We start from the raw sequence: 8749 nt of genomic DNA on the forward strand, positions 1-8749 counted from the left end.
GCGCTTGGCGGAGCCGCGGAGGGGAACCCCGGGAGGGTGTGTGCTGCGGAATCCCCTTGCTTGCGAGAGGGCGAGCTAGAGCTTCCAAGTAGGCCTTTCCCACCGTGCGCTCTACGGGGAAGTCCTCCGGGCGGCAGCGGGGTGCGAGGAGGCGGGGAGGGCCCCGGTGTCCACGTCCCCCTGCTCCACTTGTTGCTTTGCCGCAGCCTTGGGACCGAGACCGTCGCCTGCATCCACAGGAGGGGATTAAAAATCAGGAGCCCCCAGGCGAGTTGGCCCCGAGCCTTGCTGGAGCTGGTGACGAAGGCAGGAGCCTTAGGACCGCACAGAGCCCGGGACTGGCCCGAGGAGGCCACGGCGGAGGAAAGCCAGGACCTGGGTCAGAACGGGACAGCTTGGTTGGTTTTAATTATTGAAATAGAAAAGCCACATCCAAGAGAAGTAATGACTTTTACAGTAATACCCCCGTGTTGACATAAACCAGCCCACCCCGTGAACGCAGAGGAGACCGCCGCACAAAAGGTCCGCGGTGCCTGGCAGGGCGAACATGGTTTCCATCAGAGCCTCTCTTCTGGTTTCCGGGTCCCCTTCATGGGGTCCCTGTCTCTGTCCCTTCGCCCTCCTCAGAGCTCGCCTCGTGTTTTTTCTGCCGGAGCAAATCCAGGGAGCAGATGGCCGCAGGAGGGCATCTAGTCGCTGCCCCACCCCAGAACACTTCGGAAAACCAAACTGATACTGTTGTAAGGTGTTACAGACAAGACCAAGGGTGGCTAAGCTATGGCATGTGTGCCCAGGGGGCACGCAGAGCCCTCTGCTGAATGCAAACCTAGTCGCCCAACATTGTCCCCAGCAGCTGAGCATTGGATATTCAGATTTAATTGCAGTATTCGCCCTTGTAAGCGGGTTTGGGTTGCAGTTTGGGCACTCTTTCTCCAAAAGGTTTGCCATCAGGGGACAAGACTATCCCAACCTGCAAGATCTAGCCAACTGAGTCTCGGAGTTCCCAAGGCTCAAGGATCAGAGTGACAGCTGACACTGGGAGTCCAGCCCGGTTTGCAGGCACCTTCGAGTCAGCCACGGTGGTCCGCTAGGAGTCCTGTTTTCTTCCTTTTTGTGGACCCTGTGCCCTGAGTTGACAAGCCTCAAGGACCTACCCTGTGTTGGTGAATGGTTATATTTCTGCAAATTTGAGTAGTATTTGATGTTTAAATGTACCCTACTCTTGAGTTCCTGGCCAAGATGGAGTTTTTAAGTTGTCTTGGGACTGTACATTGAATCTGAATCGGCATATAGGCGTTGAGCTTGAAGTGCCCGGCCCCTGCTTAGGTCCTGGGGATATAGCATCCCAGCAAGGGATTAGCAGAATGAAAAGCGCTCAGGAAGAAGGAAATGGGGACGGACTGCCTTGTGTCCTAGTCCAGGAGTGAGTCGCCCTACACTAGGTGACTGTGTCTATTAATCTGCATCCTCAAGCTCTTCCTTCTAGGTGCTTCATTCTCCCTGGAACTTCTTTGACAATGGAACAATAAGACCACTCTCTCCATGTTTAGTATTAATAACGTGATGGAAACAGTCATGGGCTAGGAACAAAAAAACTATACCTGCTTCCAGCCCTGGCGCTGACACTTGACAAAATCCGTAACTGTTGACAAATCTGTAAGATCTAAATCTCGGTTTTTTCATCTCTAGAATGGAATAAAGGTTTTTACTTGGTAACTCCACGGGGCCAAGATTCATTTTCTCAGTTTTTTCATCTATAAATTAAGGGGTTTGAAGTAGACTTACAGCTTTAAAATTTTCTTTAGAAGTGAATTCCCCTTGTAAAATAAAATCTAGCATAAAACTCCAACATATAAAACAGAGACTGGCTCGCTTTAAAGGTTCTGAGTTCTCCATACTTGGCTTTTTTACCCTCTAACGACCTTTGCAGAACCTCTGGAATTCTACAGATGAGGATTTGAAACTCACCGTGCTAGGTAATTGTGGAAGTACTTTCTGCTTCTAAACCCCTACGCACCAACCATTTCTAACTTTGAATATTTCTATGATGAGCTGGAAGTCCTGTTTTTGTTCTTCAATTATTAATAGATTGCAGGAGATAGTCTCCAGCTTTCCTAAAACCAAAACACATTTCATTACTCCCTTTCTGTTTGTAAAGGCAGTCTCTCTGCTGGAGAATAAAATTAGATTTTAATGAAACATAGTACAGTGTAAATGAGAAAACGCCGCACTGGGGATGCCTTTAACTAGGTCTACAGCCTTGATCAAGTTAAGGAACCTTACTAACCCGTCCAAATCTAGAAAATAAGGAGGTTGAGTAATTTAGGAATCATAGGCGTGCATGTGATTCTTCCTGGAGCCAAGGCACTAATGAGTTTCTGTAAAGTAAATAATCTCTTTCCACCCTGCCTACAGGCTGAGTCGCTCATCACCCTCTCTTTACTGTGTGTATACTCTATTTAGAGAAGAAGGGGAGGACAAGAAGACAAATTAGGTTGTAAATGACACCACTGGGACATCAAACTAGAAATAGCAACTGAGTCAGTGTTGTGTTTGCACAGGTGGTTTGAGCCTACAGCAGGCCTTGACCCCAGCTCACCAAGCAGGAGCTGCATCCCAGGACTACAAAGTTCAGCTGGACTTTAAATGCAATGCAGGAGGGCAAACTTAGCAACCCTAGAAAACCTAGAGTTTGGAGAATGTTAAAAGGGAACAGTCTGGGTTAAGGACCCCAAGACCTGGTGTTGGACCAGAAAAAATGACCCCACAGGGGACAAACAGTATGATTCACCGCCTTAGAGCATGCATATCCTGGGAAAAGGCAACTTTAGGGATGAACAGAAGAACAACAGCTTTGGTCATGGCTGTGACTTGGTTATAAGTTAACTTTATGGGTCACTGGCTGTCTGGAAACAAACTATAAAAAGAAGAAAGGGTGACCCAAGGGCTTTGTGTTGGAAATGGCTGTGACCAGTTGCTTCTGGAAGGCAAATATATTGACCTCAATAAAACTTGATAGACTCAGCACTTGTCTGTTAAGACTGGAATCGGAAGTAAACTTTGGACCTGAATAATTGGTTTGAAGCTGTGTCTAAGAGAAGGAGCAGAAGGGAATTTCTTCCAACCAGTAAACAATATGGTATCCAACTGATATCCATGGTCTGCCCTTCATCATGACCTCTTATCCCATGAAAGTGTCTGCAGACACATCTTCCAGGTTAATCCTAATGTCCAAAGAAGTGAATACAGTTTGACTTTTACCAATTTGACTTTTTTCTTTTTAAAATCTCATTGTCTAAAGTAAAACATTTAAAGTAAAACTACATGGAAACATCAATTGTTGAGAAGGCTATCCTTAACTATGTTTGGAAAACCAATGCCTCATATCTAATATTAGTGTCCGTCATCATCTCTAACTTCAGTGTCCCTCACTTAGCCAACAGTTATTTATTAGGCATGGAATTTACATAATTTAGTGTTATACAACATACCGCCCAAGCTTGTAGGCGAACATAAAGCAAGATCCTTTAGAAATGCTTCAAAACGGCACATTTCTTTCACTTCATTTTCTCAGGGTTGGTAAAGGGGTACAAGTTTCATTCAAAGTATAGTATAAAAAAGCATTGAATTGAATTTCAGGAAGCCAGAGAGCTGATCATAACTATTATTATCTATAGCTGTGTGGCAATGAAATCTGTCATCTCATGACTGAGGCTCCGATGAGAAAGGGAGGTTGAAGTAGGTTGTAGTCCTTTTCACAAATATTAACTATACTCATAGATAATATTTATTGAGACAAGCACTGTTCCTCCTAAAAACCATGTGATGTATGCATTATTATTTCCCCCAGTTTCTGATAAGGGAACTGGGTTTGGAGAAGATTTGAAACTTGTTGAAGATCACACAGTGACAAATCTGACATTGAACCTAGGCTTCCCCTAGTTTCCAGGTTGCACTCAACCATACATAATACTGAACTGCCTTAGAATTTATACCGGAGGAAAGTAATCTACTTTTTACTTATACTGGTTGAGTATTCCTTATCTAAAATGCTTGGAACCAGAAACACTTTGGAGTTCAAATATTTTTTTAATTTTGGAATACTTGCATTGCATATATGTGTTGGTTTGGGGCTTTGCAAGGGAGCACAATATAATACAGGACACATAATTTAGAAGATTATTTATAATAGTCACCCAAAGAATGATATACAAAAGAGTGCAGGAAATCTGTCCATACACTAGGACCAGTTGAGGGCCTGGATCCCATGATAATGTCCTGCATGAGTCCAGCTGAATACCTAGAGCCCATAACAATGCCTTCCACAAATCCAACTGGAGGCCCAGAGCCTCTGTCATGCAGGCCTGTTTCACGGATCTGTGCAGGGAAGGCCCAAAGGTCAGTGGTGGAATCTAGAAAGTCTGTGACAGCAGGATGAAGGCTCTGTACTAGCAGGCTGAGGGATCTGCACCGGAGCCAGAAAGTGATGCTCAGAAGAACCAGAGCTCCCCCGAAAGGTACCACAGCCATCCTCAGCAACAGTGAGGTCCCAAGCTTCTCCGATGATCAAGATGGCTGAGTTCCCATCAGGGAAGCCAGTGCAGCAAGCTTCTCTAGGAGACTGGCGGTGCACCATCTTACCCTCTGGAGCCAGGAAGCAATGCTTAAAGTGAGGACCAGGGCTCCCCTAAAGTGAACCAAAGCCATTCTCAGAGCCAATGAGGTCCAGAACTCCTCAGACGGTGAAAACAGCCAAGTTCACCAGGAAAGCCAGCATGACGAGCGCCTCCAAAACAACCAACAGCTCCTTACAGTTTCTACCAGCTCCCAACAGCCTTCTTCTCCAGTTGCGCCTCTTATGCTGCTGAAACAATCCCCAGGTGGGCCTCCCACACCCAGCACCATGCTTACTCAGTTCAGCTGGTAGTTATAAGTTGATCACCAGTTGTCAATCCACTACAATATATGTATATCTATCTATCTATCTATCTATCTATCTATCTATGATATATCATGAGAATGGAACACAAGTCTAAATAAAAAAATTCATTTGAGATGGACACCTTAGACATATAGACTACGGGTAGTTTTCTAGAATACTTTTACTACACTTGTATTTTGAATACCCCTGTCCCATGAAGTCAGTTCTAGAATTTTCCACATGCAGCTTTGTGTTGGTGCCCAAAATTTTCAGATTTTGGATTTCCAGATTAGGGATGCACAACTTATATCAGATTTTCATCCAGACTTCCTCAGAGCTGCTAATAGATATCACTCCTTCATGGTCCCTATGATCTAATGTTTCAATGACTCTCCCGTAAGTGGTTGCTGAAGCAGAAGAGGGTACTCACTGCTATGAGCGTTAGGTAGGAGACTAGCCTTGTAGTTATCAACCATGTCCCAGCATTCAGGATCCACAAGGGAATGGCCATCCAGGGAAGATGAATAGTAGAGACAAAGGGTCCAGTGGTCCCTGGTCCAAATTTTCCTGTTGCTTCCATTTGGATACCTCTTAGACCAAGCCTAGTTTCCAAATCTTGCTATAGCCATTCAGCCAACAATATAAAGTATGTAGTTGCATAGCTAAGAAATAGCAGCTGAATCCTGCTTCTCAGAAGGAGTAGAGTGTACAGAATCTGGGATGGGTGGCCTGATGTGGTTTCTGGGGACACTGCTCCTGCATAGACACTGATAAAGTGTCCACACTGTGGACACACTTGGCTCCACTATATGCTGAGTGGCCAGAGAAAGTCTCTCAAAGGAAATGATCCTATTGACACAAGTAGAGTTTGTATCTAACAGTGTTATCTTCATAGAGACTGGGGAATGTTTTAGTTTCCGGGGGGAAAAAAAAATAGTAATTTAGCCTAGGAGGGGCACTGAAGATGCAAAGAAGGATTCTATAGTCCCTGGTCTTGGGAAAACTCACTTGGCTCCCCATGAGGACTGCTTGGATTAATTCAGTTATTCCAAGATCAAAAAAAGGGATACATGAGAGATAAATATAATTACTCAAAATTATTTACATATACTTAATGTATTAAATAGAGAATAATCAGTGAAGGAATGTCAACCTCAGAAGTTTTACATTTTGTCTTGAAAATATGGGAACTGTCAGAAACAATAAAAATAACTGTCAGGAAACAATTATGCACAGTCTCAAGAATAACAGAGGAGGAGTTAATTCTCCATTACTTGTTTATATTAGATTATCTTGACTATGTATTGTAGACATAAATTATACTTCCTCCAATAAATTCAGTTTTGCAGATACAGCTATACTTCTCTTCCAATCCATTTTTAGTTGCTTGAAAACTGCTTCCCATTTTGCTGACCACACATAGATCCTACGAACCCCCTTATCAGCTCCCTGGGGTGATGCTTACCATTTGGGGAATCCCTCTTGAGGAGTGGATGAATATTCCACTGGGGGAAAAATATTCTAGTGAAAAGGAGTCTAACTTACACCTGAGAGATCAAGAATTGATTCTAGCTCTCTTGGCAGCCAGATGTGAACTTACAAATTACTTCACATCTCCAGTTCTGTATAAAGAAAGGCAGCAGAACCTAATGATTCATTCCTAAGATTCTAAGATTTTTTTTTCTAAGTCTAAAATTTCATCTGGAGCAGCTCTTGTAAGCAAAAGCAGGGGTTCCTTGACACATGGGATCACTGCATCTACCAGATAGAATCATACAGGGGCTGAGTTCTAGAACCTGAGCCAGGGACTCTGGAATCAAACACAGAAACAAGATCCAGGAGCACAGACTGCACCTAATTCCTAGGAAATTCCCCGATGGATTCTAGGGAAAAGGTAACAGCACATAATGAAGACTAGGACAACAGGACGCTTGAGTGTGACATTCAGTAGACCAGTTTATTGTCTTTTCACTCAGCCTTTCATCGAGTCTCTCATATCAGTCTGTGTGTGTGTGTGTCTGTCTGTCTGTCTCTCTGTCTGTGTATGCAGTAGTGGGGACACTGAGAGTAACAGTGGTAGAGGATTAGAAGGGAGATAACAAAGACCAAGAGATCTTCTGGACCAGGGCAGGACTTTCACATATTTCTAAAATGCTTGACTATCCCAACCTGAATGTTAATCGGACCATTTCACCCCACAGCTAACACCCCTGGCCCCACAGCTCAATGCCCCTCTGGGACGGGCCTCCACAAGTTGTGCAGAGAATCCCACTCCACTGCCTGCTCAGGTAGCTCTGATCAGCTCTGCCAGTTTCCCTGGAAATGACTGTACATTCTCAGTCCCAGCTCGTTAATCAGGGAAACAGGAATGATGATACTCACTGGAAGAGCAGTGTGAGGAATCAATAAGTTAACACACACAAACACACACACTCAAGAAGCATATGTCAAGTACATGGGTGGTGGTCATGTGGTTTTTTGTTTGTTTGGTTGGTTTGTTTTGGGTTTTTTTCTGAACATTTATTGGGTGTCAGCCATGTGGCAAAAGGAAGCATGTTTGAGGTTGCGAGCCAGACAGACTTCTGGTCAAGGCCTCCTTCTGACCTTCCTCATTATTTGGCCTTAAACGAGCAGCCTAACCTTTCTAGACCTCAGTTCCAGCCTCCATTAAACCCCTTCCCTGTTATTAACCCTGGCGCAGCTCAGAATTAATCTACCTGGATAATCCTAGTGCCTTTGCCCGCTCGAATAGGTAGAGCAGCCAGCTAGACCATAGAACACAGGTTCAGATTGGACACATGACCTCAGCTCTTCTGGCCAGTGAGGCATGCAACTTCTGTTTTATGGTTGAGAGAGGAAATCTCCCCATGCTGCCTAAATATGAACAAGAAAGTTTGTAGTGCCACGTGTGCTGGTGGCCATCTTGTGGTCAAGTTGGAAGGAAGCCAGCCTTGGAGTGATGTTGACTTTGAGGAAGCCAGAAAGGCAGGAAGGAGCTAAAACAGAGTGATGGCGGAGCCACTGGACCTAGGTTCATGTGGGGCCTACATTTTTCAGAGCCCTTTCAGCAGCAGCAGCCAATTAAGTTTCCTATTGTGCTTAGGCCAGTGTGGGCAGGTTTTCTGTTGGGTGCGGTGTGGATGCACCTGACTGCAGTATCCGCCTTAGGCTGGGACATGTTGCCAATTTGAGGTAGATTCTTGTGATGATTGTGTCGGTTCCAGCAGACTATCCTCAGTTTCACTGAGTCCCACCTAAATCATCCGGCAGAGACAGAGCCCCAAGTCCTTCAAAGTACTCAAGCCTCCCTCTCTTCACTTTTGCAGCCCAAGTGCATAAAATGTATCCCAGGGCCTAGAGATAGGTATGGATCTGCTATGGTCCGAAAGTTTGTGTGCCCCTAAATCCATACATTAAAATTATAACTCCCAAGGGGATAGTACTAAGAGGTGGGGACTTTGGGTTGATTACATAATGAGTTCATAGCCCTTGTGAATCGCATGAGTGCCTTTATAAAATAGGCCCGAGAGAGACCTTCACCTTGTCTACTGTGTGAAGATGTAACTAACCGCACCATTCACAAACCATAAAGCAAGTCCTTGCTACACACTGAATAAGCCAGTACCTCAATCTTAGAATTCCAGGCCTGAGAACTCTCAGAAGTACATTTCTGTTGCATATAAGCTACCTAATCTATGATATTTTATTATAGCATCCTGATTGGACTAAGAGGAGCTGAGAATCCATTTTCTACTCAAAGCAATGACAATACAATGGGCATTACTGTGTAATATGCACTTTGACTTTCCTACTACTGTACTGTTTAGC

Source organism: Chinchilla lanigera, unplaced genomic scaffold, assembly GCF_000276665.1.
Source record: "Chinchilla lanigera isolate Chin_1 unplaced genomic scaffold, ChiLan1.0 scaffold00064, whole genome shotgun sequence".
NCBI lineage: Eukaryota > Metazoa > Chordata > Mammalia > Rodentia > Chinchillidae > Chinchilla > Chinchilla lanigera.